The 27949-nt window shown below is 32.8% G+C and overlaps 1 protein-coding gene across 45 annotated transcripts in view; it reads right to left on the bottom strand.

Annotated features, from left to right (window-relative positions):
- ZBTB20 (zinc finger and BTB domain containing 20) overlaps positions 1-27949 on the bottom strand; it is an 814450-nt gene that overhangs the window by 466165 nt on the left and 320336 nt on the right. The window lies entirely within an intron of this gene.

Below are 27949 nucleotides of genomic sequence, written 5' to 3'. Positions count from 1 at the left end.
AGGGGTTTAAAAAAAAAAAAGCAAGAATCTTTCCAGACAGGGTGTGTGTCACTGTGCTCATGCACAGTGGGTGACACCCTCTCTAATGAAATTCAAACCAGCCAAAAGAAAGGATTCACAATTTAGGTTGGATAAAAAAGACATCCTGAATATTGAGACCAACAACTTTTTTTTTTTTTTTTTTTTTTTTAAGAAGAAAATCATTTAAACATATATTTCTTCAGGGACATTCACATTTTTACTCGTGTCTGGTTACTATGTTACCAATGTTTTTGTCCTTTTTTGGGTTGGTCACAGAAACACAGAAGAAGGTACAGGAAGCTTTGACTTATAGGAATACAGTGCAGCTCAATCTTTTGTTTTTAAGGTGCAGTGATTTCAGTCTCTAAATGTAACTTCAGGCAGTCTGAAAAGAAACAGGTTAAAATCTCTTTCAGTTATAATTGGTATTTCAGATTTAATTAAAAATTAAACTTTCATAATGTTTCACCATCCAAAGCAATGCATTATCAGTCAAGCGTGGCTTTTCTTTTTTTCTTTTTTTTTTTCTGTTAAGGGGGAAAAAAAAAAAAAATCCCTCTTCCCAGAGTAGTTTTTTAATGAAAAGAAAAGGATCTAAAGAGAAGGAAAAAAAGCAATTTTGAAAAACAAAATATGCCTCCATGTTAAGGACTTCATAATGATATGACTAGAAACTCAATGTTTCTGAATTTTAGCTATATTCTGATTAAAAAAAAAACAACTCCTAAACAATTTTTACAGCCTAAAGATTACAGAAAATATTAAGTTCAGGAAATAAAGAAGAAAATCTATGTATCTGAATACCCATATTAAAGGGAAATTATGACTTCAAATAGAATTGTAAAAAATGCTAGATCTGCTACTTTCCAGTGACTGAATTGCTGGTGAGATAGATGGTGAAGTAGGGCTAAATGAACATATTTAACAACACAAAATGGCCATTGAAATGTACTGTATTATGGGTTTAGCGTGCCCCATTTCACATCATATTGTACATCTTGTCACATGCAGCCACTGCTGTTTGAAGCAGCACAGGAAGACCAAGAGAGTCTGAACAAGACTCCCTGGTTTAAATAACTGTAACCACATTGCTTATTTTTTAAATATGTATTTTTAATTCTAAATTAAGTAAGAGTCCAGGCATTAAGAGCTCCAAGTGTATAATAAATATTGGGCTTAAAATATACTATTTTTTCATCATTTCTTTCTTCAAACAACACCATTTATAAATAAGATAATAGTATTTTTTAAATTAAAAAAATCACACACTAGAATTAAATCATCCTTACTTTTAGCTTTGAAAAACTGATACAATGGGATTTAGAAAAATTTAATTTTTAAAATATAAATGAGGTAATATAACTCGCTTTCTTTCATTTCACAGCATGGCAGAATACTTTCTACATATTTGTAACACTAAATGTCATATGTTTATGTCCAATTTCACATTAGTGCAAGGTAATATTTTAATATTTCCCCATAGGAGATCATAATCACAAATCACCCCTGAAATTGTACTATTATTAGAAAGCATATGTAGTTCTTACTTGTGATTCCTGTTTTCTTTTTCTCTTGAAATCTATAGAGGAATATTTTGGGTAATTGTTTTATTTGATATACATAGATTTTAAGTGTAAACATGCTCAGGTTCACACTAAATTCACTCATGAATGAGATCAGATTTAAAAGAAAAATCACTGACATTGACTACTAAACTTTTCCCCCTCCTCTCACATGCCTGAATTAGGCTAAAAATGAACCAGCGTAAAGGCAGAAATTATGGAGGCGTCACCAGGGACAACTGAATGAGAGGAGGGGAGTGCACATATTTCCTTTTAAGGCAGCAAAACATTCATAGAAGAAACTGACAAAAATAACTTGTGCTTAGAAATTATATGATATATAATATAAATATATTGAATAACAATAATCTCTGAAAAATGATTCAGAAATGTAAAAACTGCCCACCTCTGGATAAATCTGAACCACCAACTGGCATTGTTCTACTCACCAACAAAATACGGTTAGTGAAACGAATTCACTTTCTAGTTTAGACATGAAAAGGTGATAGAAACTAGGCTGAATATTTACATATAAACATTTAACTGACAACTAGTAATTCAATTCAATCAGTCAGTTTTCCTTTTCCTCAATTTGCCAGATGTTGAATGAATTGAACTATCAGCTCAAAATAATTAAATCAATTATATGAGTAGATGGTCAGTGTACCAATTTTCATTTCCCCCCTCCTCCATGCCATTTCTCCTTCTCCTCTTCGATCTTTTTCTCCTATTTCTGCATGTTTCTTCTCTACTTTCACTTTCTTTCTTATTCTTTTTTCCTTCTTTTTTTTTTTTCTCTTGGTGAGGGTAATGAGGCTCAAAAATAACATCTTGTATCCTGTTGAGGGAAACTTGGTCACAACTATCCTTCCAGATGACAAACTCATTCTTAAATGTCTGTTTCCCAATCCAAAGAAAACAGAGCAGTTGAAAAAATAGAGACTCAACATCACTTACAACTACCAACACCACCCCTCTTAATTCCCATGCTGTATTCATCATGAGGAGAACTGAAATTTATTTACATTATATCTAACCTCAAATAGGACCACAAATAAGACTAATAACAGGACCATTTTGTGGCACTCAGGCAAACGGCTGGGCAAAACAGATGGATCTTACTTTGCGCCAGGACTCAAAAAATATAGTCGCCAACTCACTGTTGGCGACTACATATCTTGGCCCAAAGATGGACCTGGAAGTGGGACCGGTTGTCTTTGATATGAATAGTGCTCCTCTTCTTATCTCCTCATGAACAAATCAGTAACTCTGTCACTATATAGTGAGGTTATCAGGTAGAATTGCTTAAAAGACTGGTCATCAAGGATGTAAAATATTCTGAGGGAATGTCAGGTGAGATGAAGGAACAGAAAGTCAGAAAAAATACCTTATTTTTGGCACTTTTGTCTATTTTCAGCTTTCTGTGTTTTTTAATTCAAATTCACTACTGTACACTGAACCCACCTTTAAAATAGATTTACAGAGTATGTGTCATCAATAAGAAAACTTGCTTCTCGCATTTCAGGTTCCAAAATCTGTTAAAATTTTAAGTCACATAGATCAATCTCAGTCATTATTAAAATTGACAACCAGTGTCAGACTTCTTTAATCAGAACAAAACTATGTAAGGCTTTATAGATTACAGTCAACATCCAATGATGCACTGAGCAACAGCTCAGTAATCAATGCAAATTACAAAATCCGGAAGAATGCTTTTCTGGCAGAGACCCTTTAGCAAAAGAGTTGTACATTCTGCACTCCTTAAAGGTTCTGAATGGCTTTCCAGAGAAGTAGCAAATGCATTATATTACAGTAACCAATCTTGTAAGTCACAAGGCCACAAACAAAGCCTCTAGTCAATAAAAAAAAAAAACCTGAAGGGGGGTGAGAACTATAGATCTTACCACTGACTACAAACAAAGGGCTGCTTCTGAGCACATTCTACTTTTTAAAATCCTCACACAGAAGGAGTTTTAGATATCACCAGGTCACAGAACTTCAAGGAAAGAACAACAAAGCATTCCAGCTTAGGAGGTCTATGTTAATTCAGGCACTTCTCTTATTGCTCTTCCAACTATTCAGTACTGATTGTATCTTGCTCCGATTGCTTTTGAGAGTTCACTCATCTCTCTATGATTTATTTATTCAGACATTGTACAGATTTGATTTTTAAGAGACAGCCCTGTTTGTGGTCAGCATAGAAGGCTAATTATAATACTTTAATTATTTATTTTAGTATTTTTTTCTTTTCAGTATTTAAAAACTTTTTATTATAAAAAATTCAAATATATGCAAGAGTACAGAACATAGCAAAATGAACTCTCTAGTACCCATCACCCATTGTCAATTGTTTTTCCAATTATACTCTCACTACTTTTTCTTCAACCAGATCATCTAAAAGACAATCCCACATAGCTTATTATTTTATGCATGAATACTTTACTATGTGTTACTGAAAGATGACAATCAACTAATATCATTCTACATCGAAAATAATAGTAATTCTTTAATGTCATTAAATATCCTGACCATGTTAAATGATTGACTTTTAAATGTTCTTTACTTTTCATAGCTGGTTAGTTTGAATCAGGATCTAAATAAGATCTACACATTATATTCAAATGATAATTATCCTTTAATCTATAAATTCTCCATTCGCTTTTTAAAATTTTAACTTTGTATTTTGGAACAATTTTAGAATTATGGAAAAGTCGCAACGATAGTACAGAGAGTTTCCATATTTCCTTCACTAGTTTCTCCTAATGTTAATATCTTACATAACCATGGGAAATTTGACAAAATTAAGTAATCAATATTGATACAATATTATTAACTAAACTACAGACTTTATTCAGATGTCATCGATTTTTCCATTAATATGTTTTTTTTTTTTTTTATCTGTTCCAAAAATCCAATCCAGGGTACCATACTGCATTTTAATTGCCATGTTTCCTTAGTCTCTTCTGATCTGTGATAGTTTCTTAGTCATTCCATGTTTTTCATGACTGATAATTGTGAAGACTAGTGGTCAGATATTTTGTGAAATCTTTTACAACTTTGATTTGTCCAATCCCATAACTAGATTAGGATTATAGGTTTAGAGAAGAATACAAAAGAGGTGATGTGCCCTTCTTATAACATAATATCAAAGTATATGTTATCTCTGGGTATGTTAACCTTGGTCGCTTGCTTAAGAGAATGTCTGCCAGGTTTCTCTATACTTCTCTTAGTTTTAATAAGCATAATTTCATTTGTTAACAGTTTATTGAGATATAAATTATATAACATACAATACACTCTTGTTATGTGTACAACTCAATGACATTAAGTAAATTTAGAGTTGTATAACCATCACCACTATTCATTTTTAGAATATTTTTGTCACCCTACGAAGATCATTCATACCCTTAGGCAGTCAATCCCTAGACCCAGACAACAAATATTTTCTGTCTCTATAAATTTGCCCTTTCTGGATATTTTTATTAATGCAATCAAATAATATGTGATCTCTTTCATGTATCTTTTTCACTTATCATAATTCATTTTTAAGATTCATTTGTGTTGTGGCATGTAGCAGTAGTCTATTACCTTTTGTTGATGAATACCATTCCATTGTATGGATATAACACATTTTATTTATCCATTCATCAGCCAATGGACATCTGAATTGTTTCCAGTTTTTTACTGTTATGAATAATGCTGCCATGAGCATTCACATAAAATACATCTCTGTGGCCGGGCGCGGTGGCTCAAGCCTGTAATCCCAGCACTTTGGGAGGCCGAGACGGGCGGATCACGAGGTCAGGAGATCGAGACCATCCTGGCTAACACGGTGAAACCCCGTCTCTACTAAAATACAAAAAAAAAAATTAGCCGGGCGAGGTGGCGGGCGCCTGTACTCCCAGCTACTCGGGAGGCTGAGGCAGGAGAATGGTGTGAACCCGGGAGGCGGGGCTTGCAGTGAGCTGAGATCCGGCCACTGCACTCCAGCCTGGGCAACAGAGCTAGACTCCGTCTCAAAAAAAAAAATACATCTCTGTGTGGACGTACTATTTTTCCCCTCTTGGATACCTTAAAGTGGTATTGCTGGATCATAAGAGTAAGTTTATTTTAACTTTTAAGAAACTTCCAGACCACTTTCCAAAGTGACTATACTCTTACATTTCCCCTGGTAATAATATAGGAGGCTTCTAATTCGTCTTTATCTTCCAACACTTTTTACTATCTGTCTTTATTATAGCTAGTGGTTGTGAAGTAGTATCTTATGGCTTTAATTTACTTTTCCCTGGAAATAATAATGTTGGCCATGTTTTCAAGTGTTTATTAGGCATGACTTCATCTTCTTTGGTGAATCACTTTGGTGAATTGTCAAATATTTTGCCCAATTTTTAGCTGGGTTGCTTGTCTTTTTATTATTGAAGAATTCTTTATATATTATGCATAACAATTTTTATCAGATTATAATTTGCAAATCACAGTCTTGCAAATATTTTCCCCCTGTCTTTGGTTTGTCATTTCATTTCTTTAATGGGTCTTTTGAAGTGCAAAAGTTTTAAATTTTGTTGACATCCTAATCACCAAGAATTTTATTGAATCAAGCTTTTGGTGTGATAGCTAAGAACTTTTTCTAACCCAAAGTCATGAAGATTTTCTCCTGTTTTCTTCTAGAAATTTTATAATTTTAGCTCTTACATTTAGGCCCATGATTTAATTTTTATGCACGATATGAGATAAGAGTCTATGTTTTTACAGTCCTAGGTTCATGAATATTTATTTATATTGTATATAATCCTAGCATCAATTACAAAAGCACTACTTATTGAAAAGACTATCCCTTCCCCTGACAAATTGCCTTGGCACCTTTGTCAAATTTAATTGATCAAAAATATAATGGTTAATTCTGTGAACTTTGAATTCCATTCCGTTGATCTGTATGCCAATATCATACTCTATATAGTAAGTTTTAAAAGCAGAAATTGTACATTATCTAATTTTGTTTTCCTTTTTCAAAATTATTTTCACTATTTTGGGTCTTTTGCATCTTCATGTAAATTTTAGGATTAACTTGTCAATTTCTGTAAAAACGCCTTTATTCTTTTTCACAGGATTGTGAATTGAACTGTTTTCTTAATTTCATTGTTTGTTGCTAGTATAAATATAACTGATTTCTGTACAATATCTCTTCTTATATCCAGTTAACTTGTTGAATTCCTTTATTAGTTCATGTGTGTGTGGTGGGGGAGGTGTATGTACATTGTTTAGAACTTTCTATGTACAGGATTATATTGTTGGCAAAGAATTAGTTTTACTTTTTACTTTCCAATCTGTATGCCATTGATTGTTTCTTTCTGCTGGTGTGTCTACCCTTCTCTTTCCCTTCTGCTCCCCCTCCCCTGCTTCCTCTTCTTCTTCTTTTTTTTTTTTTCCCTCTCATTTGTTTCTCTCTCTCTTTCTTTCTTGTATTTATCATTCTGGACTGGATTGAATCTCCTGTACAATGCTGAATAGAAGACATAAAAACTGACAACCTTGCTTCTTTTCCAATCCTAGGAGTATATCAGTCAGGTTTTCATCATTACATACATTAGTTATAAGTTCTTCATAGATGCCCTTTGTCAGGTTACAGAAGTTCTCTTCTATTCCTTTTGTTGAAAGTTTATATCACAAGAGGATACTGGATTTTCTTAAATGTTTCTGTGTATCTATTGAAATGGTCATTTTTTTTTTCTTTTTTCTATTAATCTGGTATATTGCATTAATTAATTATTGGATGTTAAGTGAAACTCGCATTCCTGGGTAAACTCTGTGGTCAGACTGTATAATGCATTTCTACTTTGCCACATTTGGTTAGTGAATATTTTGTTGAGTTTTGGTGTCTATATTCATGAGGGAATCTGGTCTGCAGTTTTCTTTCATTGTGATGTCTTTGTCTGGCTTTGCTCTCAGTGTAATTTTGTAGAAATAACTGAAAAATGACCTTTCTTGCTCTATTTCTAGAAAAGTTTGTGAAAGATTGGTATTGGATAGAATTCAGCAGTGGAGCCGTCTACACCTAGGATTTTCTCCTAACTATATATTGTATCTCTTTACTATTATGAGTCTGTTCATATTTTCTATTTCCTCTTGAGTCAGTTTTGGTAATGTGTACATTTTTAAGATTTTTATCCAGCTAACTGCTAACAACTGTCCAGTTGCTAACAATTGTCTAATTGTCAAGCAATGACAATTGAGGTCAACAAATGATCAGTCACAGGTTGTATTTCTAACTATCAAGCAATGAAAAGGATTATGAGGTTATAATATTTGTTCACAGTATAGTATGAGATCAGGAATGAGAGAGAAGGTATCACCACCAACCCTATAGAAATGAGAATGATTACGAGGTTATACTATTTGTTTATAGTATAATGTGAACTATAATTATACTTCATAATCCTTTTCATTTCTGTGGGATTGGTGGTGATACCTTCTATCTGATTCCTCATTTTGGTAATCTGTCATCTTCTCTCCTTTTTCCTTGATCAGTCTAGCAAAAGAAAAACTGTTTTGGTTATCTTTTAAAAAACTAACTTTTGGTTTCATGAATTTTCTCTATTATTTTCATTATCTATTTCATTGATTTCTGTTCTTATCTTTGTTATTTCCTTCCTTCTGTTTAAATAGAATTTAGTTTTATGTTTATATTATATCTATACTTACCTACATAATGACATGATGAGGTCCTTTTGTTTAGGCGAATTTTAGATATGTTTTTGTCATTTCGTTTCCACTTAAAGGATTTCCTTCAGTATTTCTTGTAAGGCAGGTCTACTAGCAGCAAATTGTCTCAGTCTTTGTTTATTTGGGATATCTTTATTTTATATTTATGTATGAAGAACATTTTTGCTAAATATAAAATTCCTAAATGACATTTTCCCTTTTTTTTCCTTCTGAACACTGAATACGTTATCCCTCTGCCTTCTGGCTTTGTTTCTAATGAGAAGTAAGCTGTTAATCGTAGTGTTGTTTTCCTGTATCTAATAGTCTTTTTTTTTCTTGTTACTGTCAAAATTTTCTCTTTTTCTTTCAAAAGTTTGACTATAATGTGTCTATTTACAGATTCTTTTTGTGTTTATCCAACACAGAGTTTCTGTGCTTCTCAAATGTGTAGATTAATGTTATTCATCACATTTGGGAAGTTTTTGGCTATTATTTCTTCAAATATTTTTGAGCCCTTTCTTTCTTTCCTCCTCTTCTCTACCATTACAGATATGTTAGTATGCTTGATGGTGTCTCACAGGTCTCCGAAGCTCTGCTCATTTTTTTCATTGTTTTTTTTTCTCTTCAAATCAGACCATTTCTATTAATTGATTTTCAATCTCATTGTTTGTTTATTCTGCCATCTCAAATATTCTGTTGAGACTCTCTTGCAAATTTTTTATTTCTGTTATTATATTTTTTAACTCCAGAATTTTTGTTCCTTTTAAAATAACTTATCTTTATATTGATCCTCTCTATTTAAAGAGTAATTACGGTAATACTTTAATTATTTAACATGATATCCTGTTATTTGAACATATTTATAATAGCACTTTCAACTCTTTGTTTGCTAAGTTTAACATCTGCTGTCTCCACTTCAACCCAGATACAATTTCTAATTTTTCTTCAGACACTTTCTTTTAACCGCTTTTTAAATTGGGTATGAGTCACACTCCTGTTTATTACATGTCTCATTTTTTTCTTGAAAATTGACATTTTATATACTATATCACAGCAACTCTGGCTTCTGACTTTTCCCTGTTGAGGGTTGTTGCTGCTATTGCTGTGTTTGTTTATTTAGGACTTACCTAACGTAACTCTGTGCAGCCTGTCTTCCCCATGCTGTGCCACGGCTGATGTTTCTGCTCAGTTTGTGTAATTTCCATTTTTGTTTTTAAGCTAGGACTTTCCCCTGTGTTAACACAGTTTAGTGGTCAGCCAACAATCAGTCACAGGTTGTACTTAAACACCTATGACCACTATGCTAACTAACACCTCTAGTTAATATATATGTGTGTGTGGGGTGGAGAATGCACTCAAAGTTCAGGCAGTTTAGAAGTCTTTTTTTTATTTTTACTTTCCATTTGTTCTCTCTTATCTTCTCTCTGTGTGCCCAAAGACTTAGTTCAGCTAAGGATAAGTGGACATCTTGGTCCTCCTCTGGTCTTCCCCAGAGTATGTGTGCAGCCTTTCAGACCTCTAGGAATATGTGGTAGTTTACCAAGGTTCATTATGATAGTATCCTTTTCCAATTCTCCCTGCTAAATTTCTGACCAATCTGCCAGTTCTTTTCTACTCTGAACTGTAACTTCAGGCTACATATGATGTTTATTCTCCCTGCTTGTTTGCCCCTGAGATTGTCACTGTTTTGACCAAACCTAAGGGCATGGGGTTTTTCTATGTTCTGCTCCATCAAATTATCAAATCACCCACTTTCAGCAGTGAAGTTGTGGGTTTTCATGACTTGTCCTGCCCTGGCAGAACTATTGATCCAACAGAACTGTGGGGAGGGGTAATTGGAGGAAGCAGTCCTGGCTAAAACACTGGGGGCTCCTAATTGTGCTAGTTGTCACAACGTAACTTTTAATTTGGCCCCTTTCGCTCCCAAGTATCCAGCTTCTGTGATATGATTTATGACCTTTTAATCTATAATGGGCATAAACGACTTATGCCATTTCTTCAGCAAATGACCATTGTCTAATTCTTTTCTTAGTAATGCAGGAATCAGGGGCCTAGCTGCAGGTAGGCATGCATGTGGGGTGGGGGTGGAGGGAGTCTAACTGCCATTGAATGAACATTTTCATAATAATTACATGTGTACAGAAAATCTTCAACTGCCCCTCCTACTACATCTCTAGAAGGTTTAAAGGTTTGCGGGGGTGTGGGGGGGGATTAAGGATTTCTAGGGAAGTGTATGGGATATAGGTATAAGGTTACCAAAATTCTCCCATGGGAGATAAATAATTTCGCCTCACTTTATAGAGTTTGGAGAAACCACTCAGCAAGAAGGACTAGAATTACTTTGGTTAATAATGAGTTGCTATGAACTTTGGAGCTGGACTGAGTTGGAATAAACCTATTCTAAGCAATTGTAAAGAATATGTCATTTAGACTTAATCTCATACAAAACAATAATAGCTCAGAGATCTAAGTAGGTCCAAATACTTACTTGTATCAGGTTAGTATTTGCCAGCTTATTTTCTCACAGATTCCTGTGCTCACTCAGGTTATACTTCCTTGGGAACATACAAAGGGAATAAGCTCCTTTTGGAACTCAAATAACTTGTAAATCAGAAAGTTCCCATATAGATATAGAGAATAATATTTACTATAAAATAATTTTTCCTGTACATGATGATCCACAATAATGCCCCCTTGAGAATAGACTTCCCTAGAGCATTTAAATTATGAACAGATTTACAAAATAACTCCTATCACATGAAAAGAGATAAACATATAGTATCTGCTTCTATGAATTATCTAAACTTTCATTTTTCTTCAGAGACTGAAATAGAAGAAAAAAAATCAGCAAACTTTGTTCAGGAGAAATTAAGAATGTATAAAGCATTAATTATGAATATCTTACTGATATTTTTGGATCAACATAATACTTCACTTTTACAAAATATTGAGGAAATCAAAGTATTCACCAAACTTCATCTCATTAAAGTGTCATAACCTTTAATCTAGGAACCTGTAATAGTAAAGATTACTGTTTCTGTTTGGAAAACAAGAAATCTAATCCATGAAACAAAACCTTGAAACATCACACACATTGCTTAAAGATGTAAGTCTGATGATGGAGAATGTGATGAAACTCCATCACCTTGTTGTATAAGGTTATCAATAGGGCAATATCCAGGCTGCAATGAAAAAGAAACTTGAAGCCTCAAACTCCTATTGTGTATACATTCGAGTGGATTCAAAACAAATATTTAAACAGATTTCTGTTCCTGTGGAATGGTATTTTTCCAGCAAACCTCTCCAGTGATTGTTTTTATTAGGCTTTGCAATTTCTATAAAAGGATATCAACCCTATCCCAACTTGATTACTATTTCTGCTATTAATTAACAATAATAAAAAAAATAGGCTGGGCATAGTGGCTCAACGTCTGTAATCCTAGCATTCTGGGAGGTTGAGATGGGCAGATCACATGAGTCCAGGAGTTTGAGAACAGGCTGGGCAACACAGCAAAATCCTGTCTCTACAAAAAATGCAAAAATTAGCTGGGCATGGTGGCACACACTCGTAGTCCCAGCTACTTGGGAGGCTGAGGCAGGAGGATCGCTTGAGTCTGGGAGGCAGAGGTTGCAGTGAATCAAGATGGCACCACTGCACTCCAGCCTGGCTGACAGAGTGAAACCCCATCTCAAATAATAATAACAACAAAAATAGTTGTATTTCAAGTAATACAATCCAGATAATCTAATATAATATAATCTAGATAATCTAGACTTCACTGTTATTCAATGAATTATATCTATGAGAAGTGTTGTCTATTTGGGCCAAATCTTTTAAGAATGGGAATACTAAAGTTCACAGTAATAAGATGTTGTCAGTCTACATTGAGGACTACAAAGTAGAATTTCTATAAAATATACTTTGTTGCTAATGAAAATTAATATTTATCTTGATATTTACATTATAATACAGTGATCCCTATACATACTGAAGAGCATCCTAGGAAGATTTATTTTTCTTAGTATCAGTATTGTATTTCTTTAAAATATATAATCAGAGCCCAATCTGTAAATGTACATAAGATTCTTTATAGGATGCTTTTTAAATGTAGGTCAAATTCTTGCCCCCTTTTCATATTTTTTCCACTGTTTACCTATTTTATTTTTTATTTACTTAATTTATATTATATATTTCATTTACTTTCATTTATATTTATACAAATATATTTCTACATAAATATATTTACATTGTTCATGGATGTATCATTTAAGCTATCTCAATTTCTTTTTGTAACAAAGAAATGTCTGTCTCTACTGTATATTTGTCTGTCTACCCTTCCATGTAACAATTCATCTAAATTTACTATATGATACCCCAACATTTCAGATGCAATTTGAAAATATCAACTTTAGATCTTCTATAAACTCATCTATGTTTTTTTGGTGACTTTAGTTTTCTTTCTACCTTCGAAGCTATTCAAATCAGAATAGCCTCAAATCTGCCTTAAATTTGTCTGAGACAAAGTAACAGATTTGTATCATCAGAGCTCAATATTAATTTAAAGCTTAGCTAACCACCTCTTTGCTAAGTCACCTGAAGATGATTCTTGCCTTTCTGTGCAAGAATAAAATAATTTGGGACCTATGGAACAACACCAACCATTTTCAAATAACTAATAAGGCATATAACATAGAGCAGACCCAACTGATTATGTAGTTTGTACCCTGCCCAAGGCACCTAGTCCATGAGTGTGTTCCACTCAATAACCCATGGTCCCTAGCCCAAGCTGCATCTGCTTGAGTAAAGCGTTTCTTTTAATAATTTGCACAAAGGTGTCCAAACAGGCAACTTTTTTCTAAGTTGTATTAAACCTCTATATAAGATAAGGGAGGCCCTCTATAATATGTTTCTATAGTACCTCTACAGAATATAAATAATCGTATTAATATTAGCTGGCTCTCTAGCTGTTACATGTAACATAAATATTCAGGTAACCTCCTAGTAATGACTAACCTCATGAACTTAGGTCTACATGACTTGCACTAAAGAATGCTTTAAAAATAGAATGTTAAGTTCTGAGACAATGGATTATTTGTACAATAAAATACTTTTCCTTTAAATTTAGCTTCTGGCTCCCATTCCTTCAGGCAGATTTTATATATTAGTAGTTACATCTTAATGAATTATCTACAGGTAGGCCATATATAACACATTTTTACATTAACTTTTTGTGACTATGACATTAATACATGCCCATGGCAAAAACAAAATAAAACAAAACAGTACACTGAAAATACAGAAAGTATGATGAAAAAATTACGAGCATCGATAGTCTGATGACACAGAGACAATAAACCACTACTGGACCTTCAGGATTTCATTCCAATGTGACACATTTTAATCCCAATTTGGCTTACCCATTTTCCCTTGCACACAATGAATAGCCTCCTATTTTTACTATATGGTATTGTGCTTAAGCAACAGAAATATTTCAAATATTTCTATAGCAATTGTTTTCTACAAAATTAATTTAGTAATTGATCAAGTACTATTATACATTAATAGCCCTGATATTGATCATTATTCATGATACTACTCATTGTTATTGCTTATTCTTTCATGAATTTGGTTTTATACAACCATGTCTTATGGAGATTTTATACACACACACACACAAAACACACACACACACACAACCTGATACTAAGTAAGTATTAAGCCATTTCTCTGAAATAATATGGAGGTTAGAAGTAGCTTTTAGATGAACAAAATAAAATGGTAAATTGATGCTTAAAAGTCAAAAATTTCATATCAATGCCAAAGATACATTATTTGAGATAATACTCTTTTTTCTTTATTTTTATTTTTACTATCTTTGCTACAACACTACAATATCAATATGGAGAACTATGAGTCAGCTACGCCTATAAAGGTAAAGTGCCATAAAAGCCACAATGCGTCTCTCTCAAGAGTCTAATCTTATTCTGTCTGAGGAGCTATCCTCTTTCTGTGAACTCTGTCATGTAGAATTACATCATCTCCCATGGCTCAGATTATCTCCAATTTATAAAATGCTTTAACAAAAACTGTTATGAAGTGGGCTCTGTTATATATTCATATAACTTCCTCTTCACTTTGGTTAATACGGAAATACACAATACATCAATATGTGTTTCATTAAGACAGTTGTTTCGATATAGTAACAAGCTGGGCAAATAGAGGAAGTGTGCTGGGTGCAATTTATTTACATTTTAATAAGACCTCAAACAAATGATACCACACAGGAAGCTCAGAGTTAGGTTAAGGAGAAATGGTGGCTAAAAAATGCCTTGAAGTTTGGAAGCTGTAAGTATTATCTAATCAATAGTATTACTTTTGAATTAAGACAGAATAACCATTCCACAGGGACAGGTATTGTGGTCTGTGACAAACATTATTCAATGCAGACATTAAAAATTTAGGGGAGATATAAATTTTCAAAATTTGATAAATTTTTAAGACTAAACCTTAGAATATATGCCAAATGCTAAATCTTAAAATGGATGGGTCTATGAAATAAAAATCTCATGAAAACCCAAAGTATGGCAGTTTTCTTCCTTAATATACCAAAGCTTACTGCTAAAATCCCCATTAAATAGAGACGATAACTTCACTGTTCACATTTTGGGTTTCTCCTACTATGCATGTTAATTCTTTTTGAATAGTTCTAAAAATCAAGACAAGTATGTACTTTAATGAAATAGGAGATTCAGAAAGCAATGATTTTCAGTCTACAATATAGTAGCCTGCACTATTCCTATTTCCAAACTCTGAGCAGGGTCACCTTTGTTTGAGACAAATTATCACTAGTAATATCTTACAGATTAATGTGCATGACATTCGTCTATCCAGTGTAGTTCCCAAGACAATAAAAAAAAACTTACAAAAGTAAAATTATTTAGGCTGCCAGTGAAGAAACAATTGTAAAAGTACAATAATGATAGGAAAAGCATGAAGAGGCCAGGGTGAGGTAAGTACACAAAAGGAATCTCGTAAGAACTGACACATTTGCTAAAAGAACAAGAATATGATTCCGTGTGTGTGTGTGTAAATCTCTCTCTATATGTCTATATGAAATACATTTATACAACATATATATACATTATATATATATATATACACACACACACACACACATAATAAATCAGGCCTGGCTTAGTAGTTCAAGCCTATAATCCCAGCACTTTGGGAGGCTGAGGCGGGCGGATCACATGAAGTTGGGAGTTTGAGACCAGCCTGACCAACATGGAGAAACCCCGTCTCTACTAAAAATATAAAATTAGCCAGGAATGGTGGCACATGCCTGTAATCCCAGCTACTCGGGAGGCTGAGGCAGGAGAATCACTAGAACCTGGGAGGCAGAGGTTGCAGTGAGCTGAGATTATGCTATTGCACTCCAGCCTGGGCAATAAGAACGAAACTCTGTCTCAAAATAAAATAAAATAAATAAATAAATGAATAAATAAATAAATAAATAAATATCTATATATACACACACAGAGCCATACATATATGCCTCTATAAAAATAAATATTTCGTTAGGAGTTTTGCAATTTGCTTATTTGTATCTATCTATGAACTAGAAAGTAAGTTCCTTGAAAGTATGACATAAAGTAAAACATAAGTTTTCTGTGTTGTAACTGATAAAAACTAGCATGATTCTGAGCAGAAAATTGGTTCTCAATAAATATTTGTGTGAAATATAAAAAATCTAATTTCATTTCATGCATACTATGTAAAAGAACAACATTAAAGAATTCCCAAAAATAAGACAAATGATATCATTATATGGGGAAAGCAAGTTAGATTATGCTACACTACACTGAGCCAATAAAATTAAGACCAAAAAAAAAACCCTTCAACTGAAAATAAATCTATGTAAATACATGCTGAAATCCTACAGATGATTCAGACTTCAGAGAAATGAAACCCCAATGACAGCATCATGAAAACGAGTTGCCCCAATATCACATATCATTTCTGTCATGCTGTATAGGAAGTGGTAAAGTGTGATGAGAAATTCCAATTTCCTAATCACACAGAATATAAACAATCTATATTATAAAAGTCTATGAATTTTCTGAGGCATTATAAACTTTTATGGACGTTTTTGATTTGAATCTGAACACGATGGTGTTTCAATATAAAAACTCATAATTTCAATTGTGAATCACCATTTTACATTTAAACAATTTTAAAAATTCACATTGTGGCAAGGAATACCATTAGGTTATTTTAAAAAACTCTGAAAGTTTTCTTAATGAGGTCATAAAGTTTTTTTCTAGTTATGCAAGAGCAATTTGATAGTGGGAAATCAATTATGCTATTGCTGAAGTGTCACATTTCAAATTATCCTATAATGTTTTAAAGGGAAAGGGATATGCCTCTTACTCCCAATGCCTAGTGAACAATTTCTGGCATATAGTAAGTGCTGAATAAAATGTATGATGAATTAATTTGAGTTGAAAAATACATCTCAAGAAAAGTCTATGTCCATGAATTATAATTGGACAATATTTACCAGAAAAAAAATTAATAAAAGTTAACACCCATTCCTAATAATCAAATAAGGATTCAGAAAATAGTCTTTTAATCCACTTTACCAATATATTAAATAATATCTGTCTTAAATCAATAACTAATATTTGCCTTAAATATGGAAAAAAAAAAACTAGAGAAAATACCAAATAATAAAGAACAAGAAATGTGCCCTCTATCACAATGATTACGTAACTGTTTTGGAAATTATAGCCAATGAAATAGGATATTAAACAGAAATAAGAAAGGAAATAGACAGTCATCTTTGTTAGGAGATAATTTAATGACTTTGAAACCCTGAAAGAACTTAAAAGAAATTATTAAAACTATTAAGAGAGCTGAATAAAATAGCTAGATCATAAATACAGACAGTCCCCAACTTACAGTAGTTCAGCTTAGGATTTTCCAGTTTTACAATGGGTTTATCAGAATGGAACCCCACGTAAGTTGAGGATCATATGGATTATAAATAGGAAGTGACTTTTCTACCAAAAAATTATAAATGAAATACAGGCAATCGAGGACACTAACAAGAACATAGCATGCCTATACCTAAATATACTAAGGAATTTGGGGATCTATATGAATAAAAAGATACAATCCATTTATGTATGAAAACATACTATGCTTCTGAATGGGAAGACTGAATATTGCAAAGATACTAATACTAATTTATAGGTTTAATACAATTCCAACAAATATTCCAATGAAACATTTTTATGAATTTGACAAACTAAACAAATCCTGACTAATAAGTAGGTGACGAAAGCCAAAGCATTTTTGAAAAAAGAAAGATAAGGAAGGATTTGACCTAAAAGATACACAAACTTATTTTGAAGCTGCAATGGAAGCAATATGGAACCGGTGAAACAACTGAAAAAGCAGATAGTCCAGAACTAGATCCTAATGTTGATAAAAATTAGGAGGCAATCAAGATGATATCAAAATCGGTGGGAAAATGATTCTGGAACAATTGATTAACCATTAAGAACAAAAGTAAGTAAGATGTTTACATCATAACGTGCTAAAATAAATTCTGAGAGAGACAGACAATTAAAAATATAAAATAGAACCATGATCATACTACAAAAAAAAGGTGAATATTTACTAAATTTTAAGCTATTTAAAAAAGAAGATAAAAGTAATGGACACAGTCACAGAGGAAAAAAATAAATGAAATTGGCCATACAAATATTTAACATTTTTTCCCATAAAATCTTACAAATCAGTAAAACAACATGAGTAAAGGCCATAAGCAAACAATTTATAAAAATAAGAAAACAATGACAAACAAACATGTAAAAAACATTCTAGTTCCTTATTAATCAAATCAATGCAAATTAAAACAATGTAGACCAGTTATTTTGCCTACAATTTGTCATATATTTATAAAATGCTACTATTCAAAACAGTTAAGAATGTAGTTAGAAAAGCACTTTTACATACAATTGCAGAAGAATCCTCAAAGGAACCTTGAGAATTTTACATCCTCTATCCCAGAAATCAACCTTCTAAGGATGTAAGCTACAAACACAATCCAAGACGCAGATAAAAATTTATATATAAAAATGATCCTCAGAGTAGGAGAAATAATAGTGGAAAATGACCTAAATGTCAAACATGAAGGAGTTAATCAAAAATTTTGGGTACATAATTAAGATACAATATTACACAGCTGTTGAAAACGAGTATTTTATGACTCGTTTTCATAAAATAAAATTAGGCTAAGTGAAGAGATCACTATACAGACTATACAATCTAAAATGTTATTTAGAAATATACAAACACATATATATAAACACCTGTACACTTTAAAAACGCCCATATACTTGGAAAGAAGCAGAGCAAATACTTAGAATTGTTTATCCATGATTGGTGGTGTCAAGTGATTTAAATTTATTCGCTATATATATTTTCTATTTTGATACGTCCTTTCAATAAGTATACATTGCCTTTTAATCTGGACCAAAAAAGTTATTTTAAGCCTAAGATGAATTTATATGGGTTAGAATTTCACTTAAGGGAAAAAAAAAACAGATACTGATAAAAATAACTTTTCATATACATGTGGAATTACTGTGCTCTTTAATCTGTGAACCTCCATACTTTTGTGCATAAAGAACATCTATTGAGATATTGAGGTACTTGCTTTTTTTTAGCGCTGAAAAACACAATAATTTTCCTGAATTAAAACTCAAAGAAAATAAAGTCACTCATAAATACCGTATTTGACAATAGTGTTCACCCAGTGCTCTGATGACCTTTCCCCTTGTTGACTTATTGATAAAATTTACCTATATTGCGAATATTAATAATTGTTTTGGTATCAATTTCAGGAATAATCAATCTGAGAATGTTTACTTGGCCCATTTAGACAACACCAAGGAAGACACCCCCAAGTAACTGTAACCAGCATTGTGAACAGTGTATTTGCGTTTTCACATTTCTTTTCCCTGGAATACCAACCTTGCCTAGTATTTTGCAAATAACAATGGATGGAACTTAGATTTTCAACAACAGTGCTTAAAAAATAGCTGCCAAAGTCAAGACATGCAATAACCTTCTAAGTAAGTTTGCTGGCTCTATATTGTGTTCGAAGGCACACCCCCTCCAAACGTCTGCACTCACCATCTGCTACTCAACTGCAGAATAATGCACTGAAGTCTGGTGTTGTTTGGCATGGGCAAAGACAGCCAATGTCCAACTCCATTCAGACATGTGCACCATATCAGGAACCTTATGACACAGTCCTCAACATCAATGCAGCACTTTCAAGCCCTGCTGCACATCAATCAAGTATGTATGACAGTCAAGCTGATAGATAAAATCTAAGCCAACTCTAAATACCTACTGTGCATGGATCTCTCTAGTTTGCCTGCAGCTCACCTTCTATTAAGATGATAGCTTTGGCCTAGTCTTCCATGCCAAAATAAGTGCATGGAGTCACTCTGGCAAGAGGAAGGGTCTATATCAATGTCAACAAACAAGTTCCTTGCGCCCGACCCTACCATCTGTCCTCCTGCTTCCCACCTACCATACTTTATGTGGACCTTGATGAATGAGATTCTAATAGTCCAAGATTCTAGTTTAGCCAGCCTTTGCAGATGGGGTCAACATGACTGCCCTCTGGCCAAATACCCAGGGTGACATAGCTGATGGGTTACCTGGAAAGTGCCTTTTTGCAGATTTAATGTCAGAAATAAAGCAAATGAAGGCGTTCCTGCAGGTTTTGAGTTTCGGGTTTATGGAAAAAAAGTGATACATTCAATACTTAAAGTGAAGATAATTTTTCTTTTAAATTATTTGAAAATCTTATAATGCTAAAGTATTGATAAATTCCATTTTAACACTCTAGGTAAGGGAAATAAAACGAATGAAAAAAAATAAAACTGGGGCTATTCTAACGTATTTACAAAGCAGGTTTGAGAGAAAGACTTGAAAAAAATCTCAGAAATATGTAGAAATATGACTTGATATTGTAACATTAATATAGAAGCATATTATTTCATTCTGCATTAGATGCAACAATATTAGAGCATATTGCACAAGCTAAATGGGGAATAATAGCTTTCACACCTACTCTACAGAAGTTGTATGGCACTTGCAGATTTCAAGGTAGAGCAGTAAAATTTAATATAATATTAAGTATGAGATATAAATTCTGGAGAAATCTAATTGTTTTTACCTTAAAAAAGATATTACATGAAATATGATAAATCAGTATTGTCACAAAAGTAGTATATAAAATTACTTTTTTTTGAACATGTTGACAAACCATTTCAATTAGCTCATTAACAAAACACTGAAGACTGAACCTGATGGCATATGAAACAAACAGAAATTTCAGGAAATGCCACTAGTTCCAATCCAACTCAATTTAATATGATGATACAATGATAAGACCTTATTTTTCCTTCAAGGAAAGCTAAATATATTCCTAGCATGGTCTCTGGACACACCAAAAATAGAAAAAGCAAAAACACAACAACATTCTACCAAGGAAACAACATCATCTGAAACTCTAGACAATTTAAGTAATAATAATAAAGTGAATCTTCACCAAATGAGTAAATGAATATGAAAATATGTTACATACCATAAAGCACCATACACAGAATTTATTCACAGCATCTAATAAAGTGCTTTGTACATAGTAAGCATTTACTAAATGTTTGTAGAATTGACTAGAATTTAATTGAAAAGAGAAGTATAATGAGACTTCTACAAGTAGAATCAGATCCTTTTAATACCATGGGAAAAAGTTTCAGTCAAATTATATGACTAGGTACATCCATTGTCTTTGATGTTATGAATCAAGATGAGATCCTATTATATCAAAAGAAAAAATATTTTTGAATTTCTCTTCGGAGAAATCACACTAAAATGAAAAGCATGATTATTTTTAATTTTGAAATATCTCCAAATTTTATAGCATTCTTTGGTCAACTAAGATAATGCTATAGAAATCCTACATAAAACTTGAACTTACAATGTCCTGGCCTAATCATCTGGCTAATCTCTTTGAGTTTTCCTGAAATATGCTCACATCCCATTTTCTATGGGAATTCTCCCACTGATTAACACAGAGAATGAGAATTTGGCCTGTGCTCTATAGGCACCATTGAAATGTGGCCACCTGAGGCATGTAGGGAGGGCATCCAGCTGGCACACCACATGTTGCCCTGGAGTAGTGTACAATGAGAGGGATATTTTGGCTAAGAATACCTGGACAATCTCTATTAAGGTCCTGATTATGAAAAGGACTTCAGCATTATCATTGTCTCATGGGCATGATATGAGCCAGGGAAACTTCTGTTTCTAAGTTCATATATTTTCCAAAGAAAGGACTTACAAGAATACAAGAAAAAATCAAAGAGCTCTATGAAAGAGAAATGCTGGGCCATTGATACTAGATTTTATGTACTATCCATATCACTAGAGGAAACTTTTTTGAGAGCTCCATGCATTTTAAAATTTATGCTAAAGCACACTATAGACTTGACCGTAAAATAAAACATAATGAAATCTGTAAAATAAAGGATGCGAAAACAGCGTGAAAATTTATGTCTGTAGTGCAGTTGTTATACTATATATTATAAAAATCAATTAAGTTCACATACTACTCACGTAAGAAATATCTGCTGATTTTATTTTTATTTTATGCAACTTGTGAGGAAGAAAATCCATGCATTTGAACTGTAGTGCCAATAAAACAATTTTGTCAATTTTGAGTCTATTTTTTCAAAACACCATACGTGATTAAAACACATAATGCACTAGTATTTTTGCCAAATTTTGTTTTTAAACCAAAGCTGTTTTTGAATTACATAAGCACAAAATCAGAATTTCAAAACCAGCAAACATATTTAGGGGTGAATTTTTAAATAAGCCCACTTGATTCATTGTTAGACAAACTTTGAGTGCCAGGGACATTTTTGTGAAATTCCACTGGGGTAAATAGGGTAGCTAGGAAACACTCCTCAAAGTGAAAAATAAGTATATGCATTATTTTCACAAAGTTTTGTTAAGCATTTTCACCCTCATACTAAGTGGTTCTGGTGATATTTACAATACAACATGAGCATAAATCTTAAGGAATTTATGATGTCACCAAATGCTAAGAAACGATTACAGCTGGGTTTTACATTTGTGTTTATGTGTTATTTTGCATATAGATCCCAAAAACCAATGAAGAGAAACTTTGATACAAAACATATCCTGAAACTAAAAGACAGCTTCTATATATCAATATAACCAGTTGATAGCATTTCTAAGACAGAGTTTGACAGTAAGTGAAACAAACAAACATAATGTTTTAAATATGCCATTTCAGCCACTCCAGCTGTCATTCAAGAGGCTTTTTTTAATATCATTAATTCAATGCCACACAAATAGGAATTCGGTCTTTTCAATAAAGTTTGGTGACAACTTGTCGGCAGAAAGGAAACTAATATATATGTGGAAATTTTTATTTTGTCATCATGTATGTTTGTTTGAACTTGCTTAAAATATTGTAATTGTGGGCCTAATTTACACCTTTTTTCCTAAAAGCTCAAACAAATCACAATGATCACAGTGTCCCTAAGACTAAGGGGTCCCAATTTATACCAGAGAAAATAAGCTCAGAGAGCTAAAGAGTACTAGCAGAATATTATACTGCAAGAATAGCAATAGACTAAGTATACTCACTTGAAATCCTAATAAAACCATAAAAACTACCACTTTATATTTTTGATTAGCTTATATTTTTACTTAATTCAAAATATTTTGCAGAAAAGTTTTCTTTTAGCTTTATTGCTAGGAACAGAATAACTTTTATTAATTGAATTAATTTTTGTAATTTGTGACCAGTGAGGTTTGACTCACGTCATGCGTATTCTTTAGGAACTCAGATACTTCATAGATCTTAATCCCCTGATGAAAATTTAAGTCCTAAAAGGCCAGGAAATACTGAGATTCAAGTTGGCTCCTCCACCATCTTTACTGACAGAAATCCAGAGTGCCAAAAGTCAGCACTGCTGGTTGCTGATCATCATACCTAAATATTGATTCTTCTAAAACGTGTATTTTGAGACTTGCTTGATTTTAGAATTACAGGTGGAAAGTCACTTCTCTTTGATATAAATTGCATGCAATAAAGAAGGAGGCAGTCCTACACAATAAATATGTAAGGAATGGTTTTCCACCTCTGCATGCTGCAGAAAATCCCACTGAGTTAAGTAGGGTTCTACCAAGGCCACTTAAACATATTAGCCTATTATGCTCCACATTTCTTTATTGTTCTCAAAAAGCTAATGAAATGTTCCAGTGTAATGTTTATGCTGGAGCACTTTTAAAGGCATTTTAGAAGTGATGTTTCTCTCCGAACTCCAGAAGGGGGTTCCACTTCCTAAAAACATTTAGTAGGCCATGAGGAGACCATGCAGCCTCTTTACTCAGACTGTTTAGACTCATAGCTGGAGAAGAAAATCCTTAAAGATAATCACTTAAGAGTTTCAGTGTGAGCTTGAGCATCATTGCAAAGCGATAGGAATTAAAACACTGACAGGCATACACGGTGTACTGTACTACTGAACAGATAGGTTTAAAATACTGTGTACTGTCTATTCATAGATAACATTGATTTACATTGGTAAATCTATTGGTTCAGCATATCAGTGCAATATTTAAGCAATCAATTGTTCCTCCAGAGTCAATTATTTTTAGAAAAATAAGGAAATGTGACCTATCACTGAAAGTCAGTATGTAGAATTGAACTTGGCCAGTTTTCTTCTTTGCTGGGGTCTTAATTTTTTCATCTGTAAGATAAATGAATCAGACTTGTCAATATCTGTGATCACTTCTAGCATTAATGTTTTCTAGTTTTAAGATTCTAAATACCAACACTGTATGTTGAGGAATAGCAAAGTAGGAAAAGAACTGTGAATAAAACTATCACTGAATTATTAACTTTTCAACAAAATCAAAATTATGTAATTTTGCCTTTAGTTGCCATAAACAACCACCTCACCTTCTGAATACCGACAATATTTATTGCCATAAACAACCACTTCACCTTCTGAATATTAACAATAATATGAATGAAGGAACATTTGTATACTAAGGTCATAGGTGGTATGGTTGAGATTAAAGCCAAGACTGAGAGTATAGTAATGAACTGAAGAATGAAAGAATCATACACTTCTGACCTAATATGTAATATGCCTTCCCAAATCGTCATTTTATACATTCGTTTTCAATGGAAAACAACAACTTGAATATCTTAGAGGTTATTTTCCCCAAGACATCAGGTTGTAATCTCCCCCCACAAAATTTAATACAGTTCATAGCTCATACCCCTACTGGATAATCCCCAAAATGTCTTGCTCCTTTTTCAAATTAGACATCAGCATTCAGTATAACAATTAATCAATGCCAACAATGCTCCATATGCTTTATTAGCATTCATTCACCTAATCCTTCCATGAACACTAGGAAGTAGGTACTAATAAAAGCAGAAACAGTTTTGAATCGCAGAGGTGGTTATCAGTAATTCTAGAATATCAGTCTGACATATGGGTCCCTCTGCTTTTTTTCAGTGCACAGCGTGAACATTGTGTGGCACAGTATTTCAAGAATTAATGTTTGATGTATATCAAAGCATTATGCTTTTTACTTCATCTTAATAGTAATCACAAGAGTGACTTATTTCTCCATACATGAAAGCAGAGATAGAAAAAAGATGACCTTGGAAGTTACACACTTTCTTTTCCTGTAAGTATGAAGACATGTCCATAAGTTATTAGAACCATAAAAAACAAAAACTAATAAGAATAAAATTGTGAAACAATATTGAAGCCTCCTTAATAAGCAGGTTCTTGTAGGATATTGAACAAGGCATATATGTTGTAGTCCTGATGCTGTATTTGTGTCATATTGAGCAAGCTACTTAACATTTAGGTGCGTAAGGGTTTTTTTCCCTAAAGTGGGAGGATTTAGGTCTCTAAATTCCTTATCAACAATATAATTTTAGAGCAAACTATCTATAAAGTCAATTAATAATTTTCCTTGATTCATTTATTATGTAATAGTTGCTAATCAAAATGAATAGTGTTATACTCACAGATTTAACTAACTTATAGCTAAGATCAGGCTTGCTTTGTAAACATCTCTCTAAAAACTCAGAAGTCCATAAATACTAAGACTTCGTTACTCCTCCTGTAATTTTTGACCTCTACTTGAAATCTCACCTGCTACCCTTGACCTCGAATACTGCAAGTATTAATACAGTTTCTGTAAATAGTGTACTTAAGTCAAGAGTCAGAGGCACAAGAAAGGTAATGGCAGGGACAAAGGTACTGCAATTCAGCTACACACTTGTAATGCTTCCCATTAGTTCTTTAGTTATATTAGTTGCAGAAACTATTTTAACACATGACAATAGTGGAGGTCATGTGTGGTAGGCTGATACTGCAAGCAAAAACAAAAGAACAATGAAATAGTAGGTCTTAGTGTTTAAGCATATCTACTAGTAGTAATACTTGACAAGCAGCCAATCTTCTTTGTGATCTTGAAATGATTTGATGATAAAGCCAAATACTAGAAATATAACTGCTATCTTTTGGGAGATCAAAGGTCATGTGAGGGGGAGAGCTAAGGTCAAGAGCAAGCCCCTTAAGCCTACTCCAGAAATTTCACTAGAGGGTGCTCTTGGGCTTTTATGACTTCTCGATACTTCAATAAGAAACAAGTATTGCTTACATAATATATTCTGCCTAGCATAACTTGTACTCCATCATGGATCCCATATCCAACACTTCAATACAGAGTTAAAGATATCTCAAGCAGGCCCTGGGCCTGGTTTTTTATTTCCCTGTGTAATTTCCCTGTTTCTATTGATAGTATACTTGTGAGTTTCACAAATTTAAGACACATAAGAGATCTTAAGAGGTCTTCAAAAGTCTACATTCTATTAAACAACCACAGGAACTTCCCAATACGTCAAAGTAAGATTAAATGGGGATTAATGATAAAGCTATTTTTGCAAATATATATTTTACAAACATTTTAATCTTATAATACGTTCATAATTTATATATCTATTAAAAGAATTTTTATTATTCCATAAGATCTGTAGAAAGTCTGATTGCCAAATAAAATAAATTTCAATTATTTATACATGTATTATTCATATGTCTCATGACATCAAATATTGAGCACCGAATAAGCACTTAATAAATATTTCTTGACCCTTTATTGCACATACATATTTTTATACCATGTTCCAACAGGATGACATATAATTAAATTTTAATCTCTACACCATATGTTTGAAATTTTTTCTATAAATGCAGTTTCACCTTTCTGGAATTCACATTTAATGACGTATTCTGTTTATTTCTAATGATAGAGCTGCTTTTTACATACTTCCCATTTTTGCTACATTGTTAAGAGAAAATGAAACATGGAAATTGTTTTGTTATGTGATTAACTTTTTAATGTTTCCATTTGTTTATTAGAAGATTAAGAAGGTTATTTGTTTCTACATTAAAATATTGGCAATGGCATATATCAATGCATAGTGATTTTCTTAAGAATTGCAATGAGTGACTAAGTAAAATTCTTCTTCACTTTTAGGATGTAAAGAATTATGACCACTAGCCATTATGCATGGTGACGTTCTTATCACACATATTTGAAAACTCAATAGCTTTAGCATCTTTAGGGTTGACAGTAAAATACTGAGGTTGACTATGGAATGCTAAGTCTTTGACTGCATTTCCAATTTGTCTAAACTTACAGTTTCGTTATTCCTTAATTGAATTAAGTTTAAGTTTCTCTTAAAATCAGCTTGATGCTTTTGACAAATCAGAAATTTGGGACCTGAATAGTAGCATACAATATATGAATCTGCATAAAAATGTGTTTTAAATGCACATTTGATAAAAAGGTAAGCCTGGTCACTTATGAATTCCAGCTCCTTTCAACATCCTGCATGGATTGCAATCAGTGTGAAAAGTTGGGGAAAACTAAAGTGGTCTCAGATCTCTTATAAAGCAGTCACCTGAGCTCTTAAACTATATGGTGCTTCTCAAAAAGGACTCCTTAAGTATCCCATCTGATGCATGTTATTCCCCAATTCAACTTGCAAAGGACAGAGTCACGAGCATATATTCAAACTGTATTTCATCCAACTGGGTTGTCAATAAGCTGAAATCACTCTATGAAGAATTGGCAAAATTCCCATGGATACTGTGAAAATAAAGGGAATCAATGAAGAGATATAATTATTTTAGTTTCAAATTTAATTAATTTGTGGGAGAGTTCATTTTCTCTCAAATATATTCAAGTTTCTTCAAACACAGGTCAATGTTTGCCAGCTGATAGGAAAAAAGAAAACATTTAGTCTGAGTTTCCCACATTTATATTAATCTCTATATCATAGCTAAATAAAATGTTTCATGAATCTTCATATAGACAAAAGAGAGTTCAAGCTGAGGCAGAGTAACAAGCATTGTCAATAGAAAACAACCTCTTAAGTACTGTTTCCACTATTTCCTGTTCCAATTTTTCTGTTGGAGAGAATGAAACAAAATAATTTCACATCTGG

Source organism: Macaca mulatta, chromosome 2 (genome assembly GCF_049350105.2).
Source record: "Macaca mulatta isolate MMU2019108-1 chromosome 2, T2T-MMU8v2.0, whole genome shotgun sequence".
Taxonomy (NCBI): domain Eukaryota; kingdom Metazoa; phylum Chordata; class Mammalia; order Primates; family Cercopithecidae; genus Macaca; species Macaca mulatta.
Note: the sequence above shows the minus strand (reverse complement) of the source record. Positions and strands in the feature narration are given on the sequence as shown.